The 13,982-nt window shown below is 46.0% G+C and overlaps 1 long non-coding RNA gene across 1 annotated transcript; it reads left to right on the top strand.

Moving 5' to 3' along the window:
• The first annotated feature begins 5,733 nt into the window (after positions 1–5,733).
• LOC122901905 lies at positions 5,734–10,646 on the top strand. Its single transcript, XR_006383705.1, has 2 exons — positions 5,734–6,067; positions 7,859–10,646. It is a non-coding gene; the product is annotated as an uncharacterized LOC122901905 (long non-coding RNA).
• The last annotated feature ends 3,336 nt before the right edge of the window (positions 10,647–13,982 follow it).

Below are 13,982 nucleotides of genomic sequence, written 5' to 3'. Positions count from 1 at the left end.
TGCCTCCTCGCCTCCACTGCACTCCTAGACCACAGGATTTTCATTCCCCAGGGCTACACTGAAATTACCCGTGATAATGAGGGTGACTTATTAAGGAAGGCTGGGGAAGAACCCATTGAACTTCTTGGTGAGCACTCTTTTTTTCACCTTTATGTAATAATTCAGATTGTTAATGACTCCTTGCTTTGAAAGTCCCTTCCCATTTAGTTTTTGCACTTCTATTCCCCCTTCTCCCTCAGGCACTGGTTCTGTTTCATCTGCTGATTCTTTTTCTTCCATTTATCTCCCCCCATGTTACTGTTCCCTTAGGTTCCATGCTTGGTCTTCCTCTTCAGGTCCTCCAGATACATCCTGGATAATATCATCCATGCCCAAGGTTTTCTCTACCACAAGACAGTTTGCCAATGACAGACAATCTCTATGATCTTTCCCAGCTCTACACTCACTAGTCACCTGCCTATAGGAGGTTTCCCCTTAGATATTGTACATACTCAACAAAAGCAATAACATGTTCAAGGCTAAATGTTCTCTTTCCCACAATGCGCTTCTTTGAACGTCCCCTTTTCCTTATTTATGGTAATGGTAGTCAAGTCATAACCCTGGAAGTCCTTTTTGACTCCTCCACCAGCTTTATCTACCTCTCATCTATCCCAAACTGATCACCAACTCGACTTCCTAAAGCAGTGAACTAAGCCCTCTATAACTGTCTCCGTTCCAGTCTTCCCAATTTCTCACTAATGACTACAGTTGTGTCCTGGAAGCTTTCTCCACATACCATCTGACTTCTTCTAGTCTATATTGCCAAAAGAATTTTATTTCTAAAAATACACGTTGATTTAATGTTACTGTTGGCTTTAAATCACTCAGGGGCTCACCTCTATTTTCAGTATATAGGTCAAAGTTCTTAGCATGCCTATCAAGACCTTCATGATTTGGCTCTTACTACTTTTCTTTCTGATCTCATACCTCAACGTCCCCAAATATGTCTGCATTCCATCCCAACAAAATCTACTGTTCATGTCTTTGTGGCTTTCAACATGCCCTCCAGCTGGTGTCCGTGACCAGTTCCTCTTGGCCAATGACTCAGCTTAAGCATCACTTCCTCCAAAAAGACTTTCTTTTGACACCCCCTCCAAGATGAGGCAGTGGTCCTTTTTCTTTTTCTTTTCCAGCTTTATCGAGATATACTTGAAAGATGACATTGTGTAAATCGAAGGTGCACATATTGATTCGATACACTCACACATCGCAAAATGACTACCAGCATAGTATTAGCTAAAACCTTCCTCATGAATTCTAATTACCATTTATTTTTTGTGGTGAGAACATTTAAGATCAACTCTGTTAGCAACTTTTAAGTATATAATACAGTGTCATTAACTATAATCACCATTCTGTATACATTAGATCCCAGAACTTACTCATCTCATAACTGGAAGTTTGTATTCTTTGACCGACACCTCCCCTTTTTCCCCACCCTCAACCCTGGTAACCACCATTTTGGTCTCTGTTTCTGCAAGTTTGGTTTTTTGTAGATTCCACGTGTAAGTGAGATCATACAGTGACTGCCTTATCTCACCAGTAGCTGCCTTTCTTAGATACTAGACACCCTGTCCTCGTCCATGTTACTGGATATTCACCCTACACTGCCATCATTGTTTGTCTGGACTTTCTTCCTCCACTAGAGTATGAGCAACTTGAGGGCAGGAATTGTATTCTGTCTGTCCGGCTGTCCACCACTGCCTAGCCCAGTGCTTGGCACAAAGTGGTGCCGAGTAAACCTTTACTGAAGACAGGAGCAAACAAAATAAATATGGAGAAGTATCAGTAACTGAGACCAAAAAGGACAGCAGTCCTAGACATTTTAAGTAAAAACAAATAGAAGATTCTACAGAAGGCGTGTTTAGAGAGTGTAAATCAAACTAGATGTGGTGATCGAGTTCATTACATAAAGAGACTATATATCAGATCGCAATGATAGCTACATGCATTGGCTCTCATTCCATACACAGTTAACCTTAGCATAAAAACCAGGCTGCACTGTGGTAGCAGGTAAACAAAATCAACAATTCTGCCCTCCCCACCTACGCCTTATTCATGCAATTTACCATTGATTATGTCCATACCTCCTCACTAAAGCCCAGGCATTACTGTAAGTGCTTCATCAGCATATACATTTAATCCTCATAAAAGCCCCGTATGGCTGATATTATTCCCATCGTACAGAGAAAACTGAGATTCGTGAAGGTTAGGTAATTTGCTCAAGATCAGACAGTGTGTGGTAAAACACGGATTTAATCCAAAGCATCTTCAATGATATACTTTCCCTGTTCTTAACCATTATACTCTAACAACAACACAAAATTAGCTTGAAAATCACTTGTAGACCATTCAGATATTTGATTATTGGGGCCTCCATAGAATCCTAACAGTATGTAGGAAGTTTGTTTCCACTCTCCTTTTATTCAGAGTGATATTAGCATGGGGAGGAGGATTTGTAACAAAAATTGATCCAAGAAAATATAGAAGTTTTGCAAGTGAGCATTCATGTTGAATTCAAAGCCACGAAAGTATGGCTATTAGTGTGATTTATCACCCTCTTCTGGTCTTTGGAGCCTAGAGAATGGGGGAGAGGGAACGGTTTTGAGAGGTAAGAATTTTACCTTGAGCAAATGCTGTGCTTTGGGTGAGCTCTGCCTCTTCATTTTCACAAGGGCGATGACACTCAGAAACGGCAGCGTGAATATGATGGGAATTCAAGAGGCCACTTGCTACTCGGGGCAGCCAAGTGATGCAAGGTGTTCAGAAAAGTAAATCTGTATCCCATCGAAGTGTTCTTTAACAAATGCATTCTGCAGGGGGAAAGAAGATTTAGTGCAGTGTTCACTTTCAGAATACAGATGGAGCCTGAGAGATCAAAAGAAAAAGAAAAAGCAGCTACTTTCCAGTGTGGTTCCAGGAAGCCTTTCCAGAACCCCTAGGGAGGGAAAAATTTGTACTGCCCTGGAAAACTGGATGTTGTCTACAGCATACCCGGCCCCGCAATCTGGTTCTGATTCCATGGGAACTATCTGACATTGCACAGCATGTAGGTAACTAACAGCAATGCAAGACAGTTCTTGTCCAGAGAACTGTCTGGTGGAAGAACGCCCCTCTTCTTTGTGGAAAAACCAGTTTCCCCCATTTGCACATTCATTTCAGTATTCCTTCCTCTTTTTTTTTTTTTTTCCTTTATCTTATTCCTTCCTAGCTCTAACAGCCTGGTTTTCCCATTAGGAGTAAAATAAGATCCTTGACATGAGTTCGTGTTTACATCCTCTTGAGGATGCTTCCTTTTAGTACCTTTTTGAATTTATCTTCATGACCCAGAATTCACCAGGGAGGCCATGCCTCTGATTCTGCCACTTCTCCCTTGACCCAGTTCCCAACTGAGCTCCTAAGCATGGAAGTTCCCAAGTGCCAAGTCTCAGGCTGTGAGTCTTGTGCTTGGGAGCAGATACTGTCCACCTTCAGCCCCAGGCTGAAAAATGGGTCCCCTCTGATGTCCCATCCAAAAGGCAAGGTTTAAAGCAATGCTCAGAAAGGTAGAACATTTTCATCAGCTTTATTAAAGTGTAATTTATAAACAGTAAAAGTCACTGTGACTTAAAAGTGTGCTACTTGATGAATTTTGACAATTATGTATCATTGCCGACCATCGCCACAATCAAGATATAGAACATTCCTATCCCCTCAAAAAGTCCCCTTGTGCCCCTTTACATTCCATCCCTTCTCCTGCCTGTATGTAGCTCCTGGCAGCCATGGATTTTCTTTCTTTCACCATTAGATTGGCCTTTTCTAGAACATTCTATAAACAGGATCACACAACATTTAGTCCTTTGTGTCTGAGGTCTTTCACTTAGCTGATAATGCTCTTAAGATTCCTTCACCTGCATTCATAGTTCATTCCTTTTTATTACTGAGTGGTATTTTATTGTATGGCTTCCCCATGACACGCTTTTCCAGTCCCCAGCATATGGACATTTGGATTTTTTCTAGTTTGGGGTTTTTATGAACAATTGTAAGTGGGGCCACTGGGTCATATATACACTGGATAAGTGTAGGTTTAGTTTTAAAAGAAACTTCCAAACCTTTCCAAAGGGGTTATACCATTTTATATTCCCACCTAGAGTACAGGAGAGTTCCAGTTGCTCCACATCCTCACCAACACCTGGCATTGTCAATCTTTTTAATTTTAGCCTTTCTGGTGGATATGTTGTGTTATCTCATTATAGTTGCAATTTGCATTTCCCTGATGATTAACAGTGCCGAGTGTCTTCTCGTGTCTTTATCTGGCATCTGTACATCTTCTAGGGGGAGATTTCTAGTTAGATTTTCTGCCCGTGTTTTAATCAAGTTGTTTATCTTCTTATTGCTGAGTTTTTAATGTGCTTTATGTATTCTGAATACAAGTCCCTTATGATATGTGTGTCTTGCCAATATGTTCTCCCAGTCTGCAGCATGAGAAAGCCATTACATTTTGACAAATAAGAATTTTCTAATTCAAAACCCCTGCAAATTCAAACCAGCCCATCATGTCTAGTCCACGGATGTCTGGAGAGCTGCAGCCAGCCTAATGGGGGAGAGAAATAAATGACATGAAGTGCCAGAACCTCGCCTCAAAAGAAGTTGCTCTTGGCTTTCACCCCATCCCCCAGCTCTTGATTTTCCTGCTTTTTATGTATTCCAGTTATTTTCCTTCTTCTGTTACTTTCTTCCTTTCTTTCCTTTCCTTTTTTTTTTTTTTTAAGATTTTTATTTATTTATTTGTCAGAGAGAGAGAGCACAAGCAGGGGAGCGGCAGGCAGAGGGAGAGGGAGAAACAGGCTCCCTGCTGAGCAGGGAGCGCAGTGTGGGACTTGATCCCAGGACTTTGGGATCATGACCCAAGCTGAAGACAGCCGCCTAATGGTCTGAGCCATGCAGGTGTCCCTATTACTTGCTTTCTGTAGTTATTGTAATTGTAGGCAGAAACGTGCATACGGAACATCCTCGTCTGTCTCTCTCCCTGCACAAATGTATACCGTAGCTTCTGTGTTTCCTGCTGAGCCCAAAGTATAGTCTCACAAACTACAAAGTTGTTCATGTGGAAATTGTTCCTAATTGCTCCCAGTGCAACCTCTGGATGTTACACCTTTATTCTTCTAGGGGCGGCCTTCTTCTCTCCTGGTGGCTTTTTGGACAAGATTGGAAGGATATAAGGGTAAAGACACAGACACCCTGGAAATAGCATGAGTTGTCGCTGTGAGAAACCCCATTAGAGCCCCATAAAGGGAAAGCGAAAAGCATTTCTCTTGGGAGCTGCTGTCTCCCCTGAGCTCTTGCTTCATTAGTCTCTGCTTAAGCTTAGTGTGTGTTTTCATGCATAATTCAACCTTCTTCACACTTCTAACATGCTATCATCACCTTCTAGAACAGTCCATGTAGGTCAGATCTGCCTTAGTCCCTGTTTGTGGCACTTGGAGGACAGCTGCACTGCTCGGGAGGAGAGCCCAGGAGCCTTGTTCTGAGATTCTCCTTAGCCTGTACCTGAGATACTAGACAGGACTGGAAGCTGTTCTCTGGTATTTATGAACGACCTTATGAAAAAGTATCCATTAATAGCCTGTTTATTTTTAACCATCATATTAAAGATTCCAGCAGAAAAATACAAAACCCCAAGGTTTGAATGCCTGCTTCCTAGCTAGAGTTTCAGGACTGCTTAGAAGCCTAAAGCCACCAAATCCCACAGCATTAATATCCTAGGAAAGCGTGGAGGACACTGGTCCCCGGGGGATCCCTTCTTGGGTTTGAAGGCATTTTGTACTCTATCAGGCGAAAGGAAATACACATTAGCCGAATACAGGCAGACTGCTCAGATGCTATAAAAGATTCCCAGTAGAGCTCCTTAAAGCTTTTCTGACTGATCTTCGACTTCAAGGTTCTGCCCAAGCAGTCGGCCCTGGAAGCCGATATGTTCGAACGGGGCTGACAGCTGGCCAGGATCAAACCAGTCCGGACCTTTGACAGATCTCTTGCACAGGCTGAGGTGAGTCAGGGGGCCCAGGCTCCAAGTGTCTAAACCCTCAGCCCAGGGATTCCTGGGACTCCTGGGCAGGTCAGAGCCTCAGGGATGGGCAGCCAGAATCAAAGGGGACTCATTTTTCCTCTGCTGACTACAACACTGCCATTGCTGATACTATCTAAACATTTAAGCCAATATTTAAGTAAAAATCAGCACTAAACTCAAAGAGTAGGGTTTTGTTTATATGCCCAGAAATGTCATTACCAAAGAAGATACAGTGACCCCACCCTCTCGCTCATCTCTGTGTTTATAGGCTCCTGACGGATTGTAGATATTCTCACTTCATAAAGTCCTTAACGTTCAGGGGGCTCTGGGCTCAAAATCAATGGGACCTAGGTCTGCTGAGAAAGAGGACCTTGGAACCGACCCTCAGAGGGCATGCAAAAGTCTGCCTTCTGCCTTCCACACCAGGTTAAGACGGAGATGTGTCAGCAGTCCTGAAAACCTCTGCCCTAAAGGACTTCAGACAGGAACAGAAAATGTAAGGGACTTTGGACACTGTTACCAGCAGAAGTCTGGGAAATGACTAGGTCAGGTGTTTGCTAAGCTATTCAATGAGGCTACATAAGCAGTAAGAAGAGGTTCATAGGGTTTTAGTGTCACTGAGGTTTCCAGGGTAAATTAAAGAAAGCAGTGAAGTAAGAGGAGTGGATTTAAAAATTAACCTGTGTGTGAATGTACTGTGTTCGGAACAGGAATTAAAAAGCAAACAAGGATTAATTGATTCCCCTCCTTCCCCAGAAGCAGGACTCCGGCATTTCAGGAGCGAAATTGATTGGTTGGGAATACACTCTGCTGGGTAATTAAACAAGGAGGCCGATCAATACTCAGTAGCTGGGATTTAGATACCCACTGACAAGCTAACAGAGGAATCCAGAAGGGAACAGGAGAATTGCTATTTGGCTTAGACAAGGTTGGAGCTTAAGGTTTCTGAGTTTTAAAAAAATAAATAAATAAGTAAAAGTGCCCTACTCCCCCGCAAAAAAAAAAAAAAAAGTGCCTTGCTTTAAAAACTCCTTTGATTTAGTATGAGCCCGAGCAAAACTAAGGCTCCCCATTCAGAGCATTTCTCTTAGTGGCAGGTGACAGATGTAAAGGGCCCAATTTGTGATTACATGGTTCACTTCTGCAACTGCAATTAAGCTGCCTGTTATGTTCACGCAGCTAAATAAAAATTACAACCAAGTTACTTATTAGCTACCTTGAACCTGCTTCCCTAAGACCTCGAGGGTTAGTGAGAGAGCCCGCTGGAATGGTCTGCCTTGCTATCTGCTGCGGTTTTAAGTCAGCTGGGTTGTGGGCCTCCTGTGTGTGTCTGACCCACCAGAGCTGCCCAGAGCTGCCTCAAGCGTAATCAGATGAGGGGGCCCACCGGCCACCTGCCAAGATGCTCGGTTCCTAATCAGGGATACAGGATCTAACTCTCCTACAAATAAGTGATGGGCCCTAGACCCTTCAATATCCACCCCTGAAGGTGGAAAATGTCAGGCAAAGGACAAGAGCAGAAGCAGAGGAGCTTTTCTTCAAAGCACTTGGAGCCTGGGATTTAGATGGGGGAGGGTTTAGGGCACAGACATGACCAAAGCTTTTCCATCTGCTACTGTTTCTTGTTGACCTTGGGGTCTCTGGAGAAGAGGGGGATTGGGAGGAAAATCTAGGAGCACCAGCTCACAACTGGCCCAGTGACCCAGGGCCACCTCTCAGCCACTCATTTGGGATTTTACTCTCTCTCTCTCTCTTTTTTTCTGATTTCAGGAAAGGATCTCATACAGTCATTCACACTGAAGTATAAAGGTCTAAGAAGATCTATCAGCCTATTCAGGGATATTTACATTTTACCTGGAAGCTAAGCGTTGAGCAAGAAGAATTAAAACACAGAAATGGGAGCAGACGGCTCCGGCTCTCCTCCACCCCCCGCCGCACCCCGTCTGTGGTTTTTCATGCCTCAAAAGCGGATGAGGCTTCTACTCAGATTCTGCCTGCACATCTCACATAATCTTAGAAATTTCTGTTCCAAAGTCTCTTCCTCTGGTCAGTTTCTTCTTCATACATGACTTTCCAAAGCCCAGGCCATACTGTCACCTATCAGGTGGCCAAGAGTGGCCAGAAGCCCCACGCCAAGTTAAGTTCACTGGGCACAGAAAGGTCTCCAAGGCACCTTCTGAATCTGTCAAAGCCAATTTGAAAATGGGGGTCTGAGGCCAAATGGGAAAGTTGAGGGGCGCACACAGAGAACAGACTGAGCCTCAGCCTGAAGGCAGTTCATTACTAATCCAATGAGTAGCTCCAAACAAGCCAGACCACAGGGATGTTGGCCAAGAGCACAAGGAAAGTTCTCTCTTTACTCAAGTCTGTAGCCTGCCCTAGAACAAAGGAGCAAAGGTTCCTCAAAACATAAACACAGCTGACTCTCTGGAGGAAAAAAGAGTCTCTCTTTTTTATCTGTAAAAACCAGATCCCTTGGGGACCAGGCCTGAGAATCTGCATTTGTGAAAGGCTCCCCAGGAGAGTTGATGATCTAAATTAAAGTGATGACAAACAAAAACAGCAAAGTAGGGCACTTTTTGTTAGCTTTTGTCCTATGGCATTGTGAACATCAACAATAAGGAATATGATATTTAACTTACTTATTGATTTATTTTTTAAAACAGCAGAAAGATGCTGAGATAGGAGACCATGCTCAACAAGACATCTTCAACTGCCCACAAAAGACCTGTTGTTTTCATACTCAAAGGGTCACCAACGGTCAACAGCAACAAGTCCAAGGCAAATCTGGTCATGGCTTTGCTTTACTTTGTCTTTCCCTCCATGCATAAAAAACCCTTTTACCCAAGGTAAATTACAGGGCAGAAGGCCCCTTTTGTTTCTACCTGGGGGCTGTTCTGAGGGTGAAACAGAAGGTCCCAAGCAGCCGGGAGGATCCGAAGACGTCTGCAAGCTGGAGAGTGAACTTTGGGGACACCTGCGGACCCCACAAAGAACTGTCCTGGGACATGGGAAAAGGCCAACTCTGGTGGACAGAGAAGCTGTATCTGGCTCACCATGGAGCCCATGTCAGCACCCATCCTGGTCCGTCGGGGGACTAGGAACTTAGAATTAACAGAATACCACCAGCTGGGGGACTGGGCTGAAAGTTACACTCACAGTTCCGGAAGCTAGAAGTCCGAGCTCAGAGTGCCAGTGCGGTTGGCTGGAGGGCCTCTTGTAGATCTCGAACTTCTTGTATCCTTAGTGATGGCAGGGATGAGAGAACTCTCTGGAGTCTCTCTGACAAGGGCACTAATCCCTTTCCCAGGGGCCCTACCCTCAGGACCTGATAGCTTCCCAAAGGCCCCACCTTATATCATCCCCTTCTGGTGGGGGTGGGGGGTTTGGATTTCAACACACAAATGGGAGTGGGGAACAAACCTTCAGGCTGTTCGCTTTCCAGGCCAACCCGCCAATCTCACAGTCACCCAGCCTTTGAGTCCAAGAAATAGGATGAAAAGAGAACTCGACTTGGGGTCCGAAAACATGGGTCTGGATTCTGACCCCGACACTTCCTGGCCACAGAGACAGCTAAGTCTCTGTGCTTCTGTTTCCGAGAACTGCCCAATCCTCCCTCCCAGCTCTTGCGGGGCAGTAAGGAGCGGAAGGAGGTGTACTCTGCATCTATCTCCAAGGCCATCAGCTCATGTTCTTGACACTCCCTCCCGCTTGCCACCACATTCCACCAGTCACCAAATCTTGCTGATTCTGATCTCCTTTGGGTGCCTCCCGGACATTCTCGATTTTCTCCTTTCATCAGGGCCACTGTCCTCCTATCCTCCGTGTTCAAGCTGACCGGAACCACTGGTGGCTCACTGTGACAGTATTTGGGCTCCGAGCCTTCTGGCAGTCTTCTGCGGTTGGAGGGAGTGAGCGCCCGAAGCCTCCTCTCGTTCCACCTCTCGACCAGGTGGCCCATTACAATGGAAGCAAGTCTCAGACCGAATCCTGACACGCAGAGACACTTACCAGGCAGCAGGAACAAATACCAGACCACCTGTTTTTTAAGCTGGGCAGAGACCCAGCTCTCCATCTTTTCATTCGGAGCAGATGTGACGAGAAGCTAGCAGCAAGATACGGTTAATTGGTCCGATGACAGGATTCTCCTTAAGCAGATGGACACGGGATCTAGCGGAATTCTAAGAGTTGGAGGCCATTCCAAAGGATTTGAGCTGCTTAGACTCAGCTCCTGCAAAGGCAAAGCTGCCTGTATGGCTTGTCTAACAGATCCAACACATGTGGCTCATTCCACCAATGAAAAGAGACCGTCTAACACCCTGATGCTAATTAATACACCTTCCGATGCTCACTAGAAATAAATATAATGAAGTGGTAGCATCAGCCTCTGGAATATAATAGAAATACTCCTAAATAGCCCAAGATACCTAGGAAACTTCAAATATTACATATTAAATAACTGTGCCTAGGGTAGCAATTAAACACACTTATACACACATCATCGCCTCATTGTTTAAAGAGTTCCTTTTTAAAAATTAAAGATAATATAACAGTGCCATGCACAGATTTTCACTTCTTAGCAAATTGTCCTTCCTTCCTTTTGAACATGTTCCATAGGCATGAATGCGTTTCTCCCCTTCCTCTGACCTCAAGTGAGGCCTGACTCTCTATAATAGTCCTTTATCCCATAAATGATGCAATATGACCTTCCCATTCATTTATTCAGCAAACACTTGAGCCCCTAACACAATAAAAATCGTGTAAGCTGGGAGGGGAGGGGCCACAGAAGACCACGCCCTGACTTCCTGCAGCTCCCAATCTGGCCAAGGGGCAGGCGTCGGAGCTGACAACGATGACGCAGGACGGCAGATTCGCTGACAGAGCAGTGCACAGGGTACCCTGGAAGCACAAAGAGGCATTCATGGGCAGGAGGGTGTCTGAGGAAACTTCCTTCCAGAGGAGTATTATAATAGCTGGACGGAACCTTGGAGAATGAGTGAAGGTCAAGGCTGTACCTTTCAGGCGGAGAAGACACAAACACACACAAACACGTGCACACACACACTCACACACTCCAATAATATAGCTAATAATAGCTAAGCCCAATTACATTCCTCCCCCTCTTCCAGGCAGCCTTTTGGCGTATCACCTACCTCATTTCACTTAGTCCCCAGATAATACTCAGAGGTAGATACAATTATTATCTCCATTTTACAGATGAAAGAGTGAGGCTTCGAGCATTTACATCACCCGCAGAAGGGCATACAGCTAGGAAGTGGTGGTAGAGCTGGGATTTGAACCCAAAGCTTTCTGATTCCTCAGACATTATATTATTCTCTGTCAGGAGCTACCTGCCAGCAATTGAGTGGGCGTGAGACTGAAGTCGAAGACGGAAGGTGAGGGGCGCCCGGGGGCTCAGTGGGTTAAAGCCTCTGCCTTCAGCTCAGGTCATGATCCCAGGGTCCTGGGATCGAGCCCCACGTCGGGCTCTCTGCTCAGCAGGGAACCTGCTTCCCCGGCTCTTTCTCTGCCTGCTTGTGATCACTGTCAAATAAATAAAATCTTAAAAAAAAAAAAAAAAAAAAAGACGGAAGGTGAAATCAAGCTGGAGACGTAAGGCCAGAACAAAGGCTCATGATGTATTTTCTTGCCCAGAGTGGAACTACCCGAGTCAGCTCCGTGTCTCTGTTTCTACTGCAGAGTTAAACACAGCAAAGAGACTCTGCAGAATTGAGTGACAGGATTCAGGGGAAAGAATTTCTGGAATAGATCCTTGCACCGACCGCTTGGTAGAGCCACTCCTCCTCTGCAGAAAGAGCTGGTTTGCCTTTAAAAACAGGGCCTTCGGCGTGCCCAACATCAACAGATACTTGAGTGTCTTCCATGATGTCTGTGCTGAGACGGACAGTGGGGATTCAGCCGGGAACAAAAGAGACAAGGTCCCTTCTGTTAGCTTAAAACAACCTTCTCCTAATCTGACTTCCCTGGTTCTTGAGAAATGCCAGGGAAATACCAGCCACCAGCGACCGTGGCTCTCCCAGCAGGCACCCCCAGAGGGACGCCCTACGTTGCATGGTCCCAGCATCCCGTGCCTGCCCCCCCCCACCCCCGATCTTCGCCAACCCCTCTGCTCGCATCATGACTGCTGGATCCCTGCCCCCAGCGTGTCCAGGACAGTCACTCTCTGGCCACCAAGAGCTCATCCAGGGAACATCCTCTGACTTTCTAAGGTAGTCACCACCAGGAAGCACCTGCTGATTGGTGCCTGGGTGCCTGGCCGCCCAGAGCACCGTGTGCTTTGGCCTAAGAGCTCAGCCTTGGGCAAGGCGGCGGGATTATTCCCCTAAAAAGAAGGCAGCTGTATTCAAACTCTACTCTGTAGGAATGCTCACTATGCCAAAAAGGAACAGGAAAAAAAAGGGGGATTTATAAGCAGAGCATTTTGCTGTGAACCCTAGTAGTCAGACCTCATTGTCTTTCTTATGCTGAACCCCAAACCAACTGAGTGTGAAGACTGACAAAATCCTCCTGATTGTGTGGGAACGAAGGTGGGTGGGGGGAAGGAAGGCCCCTAAAGGCTAGGTGTCCTTCCTTCTCCACAGTGTGGCTGGGCCAAGTGAGAGCTATGAGCTGAGCACTCAGACGGAGGACGGAAGCCGCTTGAGAGGGCCTTTCATGGCTGCCGTAGGACCGCTCTGACCCAAGGCTCAGGTTTCCATGGAGAGTGGCCATCTCCTCAGCCCACCCTCAAGGAGCAGCTAGCTGAGCTGGCTGAGGCCTCAGACCCCACAATGGGCTCCTGTCGGCGTCCCCGCCCATCTCCAGGCCTCCCTTACAGATGTGACCTTGTCCCCAAGTGTCCCACTCCTGCTGTTCCCCCAGGCTGAATCAACTGTCCGTGCAGGCGTCTCCCTCCCAGGGCTTCGGGGGCAGACGACGTCGTATAGTCTGAGGCACCAGCATCTCCCAGCCTCAGATCTGACACTCGAGCTCTGCTCCATGGGGCTGTGCTGAGGATGACCTGATCCTGAGCTGTCTGCTTAGACAAGACACATTGCCAGATTTGGAGCACAAGGTGTATCCCTGCTGGGTGCTTGTGTCGCCTTCCCTGGGGCCTCTCCCCTCCTCCCCGACTCTGGGCCCTAGTGACCTGGTGCCCTTAGCCAACGCACAGCAGACTTTCTGTAAGGGGTCAGAGAGTGAATATTTCAGGCTTTGTTGCTCTCATCCAATCCTGGTCACATATCCCTTTTACTTTTTAATCCTTTAAAAATATGTAAAGCATTTTTAGCAGGGCTATCATCCAGCTTCGGCTGTAGTTCACCAACACCTTTGTGCTGTTATACTGGCCTTTCTCCAGGGCAACGATGATCTCCTCGAATGTCTCTGACATTCAAACAAGCTGCTCCTAGGTGGTGGCTCTGCCTGGGTTAGGACAATGTCATGACCCCACAAGCAAACATCTGCCATCATAATTAACCAAGAGAGACACTTAGCCAAGAGGGAACAAGATCTTCCACCAAACACTTCTTAAATGAGAATTCCTTATCAAAACAGATAGGCTTAGCAACTTATAAAACAACAGTATTCAATAGCAACCACCACACTAATCATGGTTACTAACGGTTGAGGACCTACTATGTGCCAAATTCCGCGTGCTTGATTCACATGAGTTTTCTGCTTTGATTCCTATGGTTGCACTCTGCTGTAGAAACCAATGCGATCCAGGGGTTGGCTGAGGTCATTATGTCATTGGAGATTTGAAATAAAATTGGCTTAATGTCCCATCTTAAATTCTGGGGGAAGGCCAAGATTCTGGCAAATTCTCGGGCAAGTTCCAGCTTGTCCTGAAGGCATTACTGGCTCCCGTTTCCACTGTCTGTCTCCTCCCACT

Source organism: Neovison vison, chromosome 3 (assembly GCF_020171115.1).
Source record: "Neovison vison isolate M4711 chromosome 3, ASM_NN_V1, whole genome shotgun sequence".
NCBI lineage: Eukaryota > Metazoa > Chordata > Mammalia > Carnivora > Mustelidae > Neogale > Neogale vison.
The sequence above is the reverse complement of the archived record's forward strand: the minus strand, read 5'-3'. Positions and strand labels throughout refer to the sequence as shown.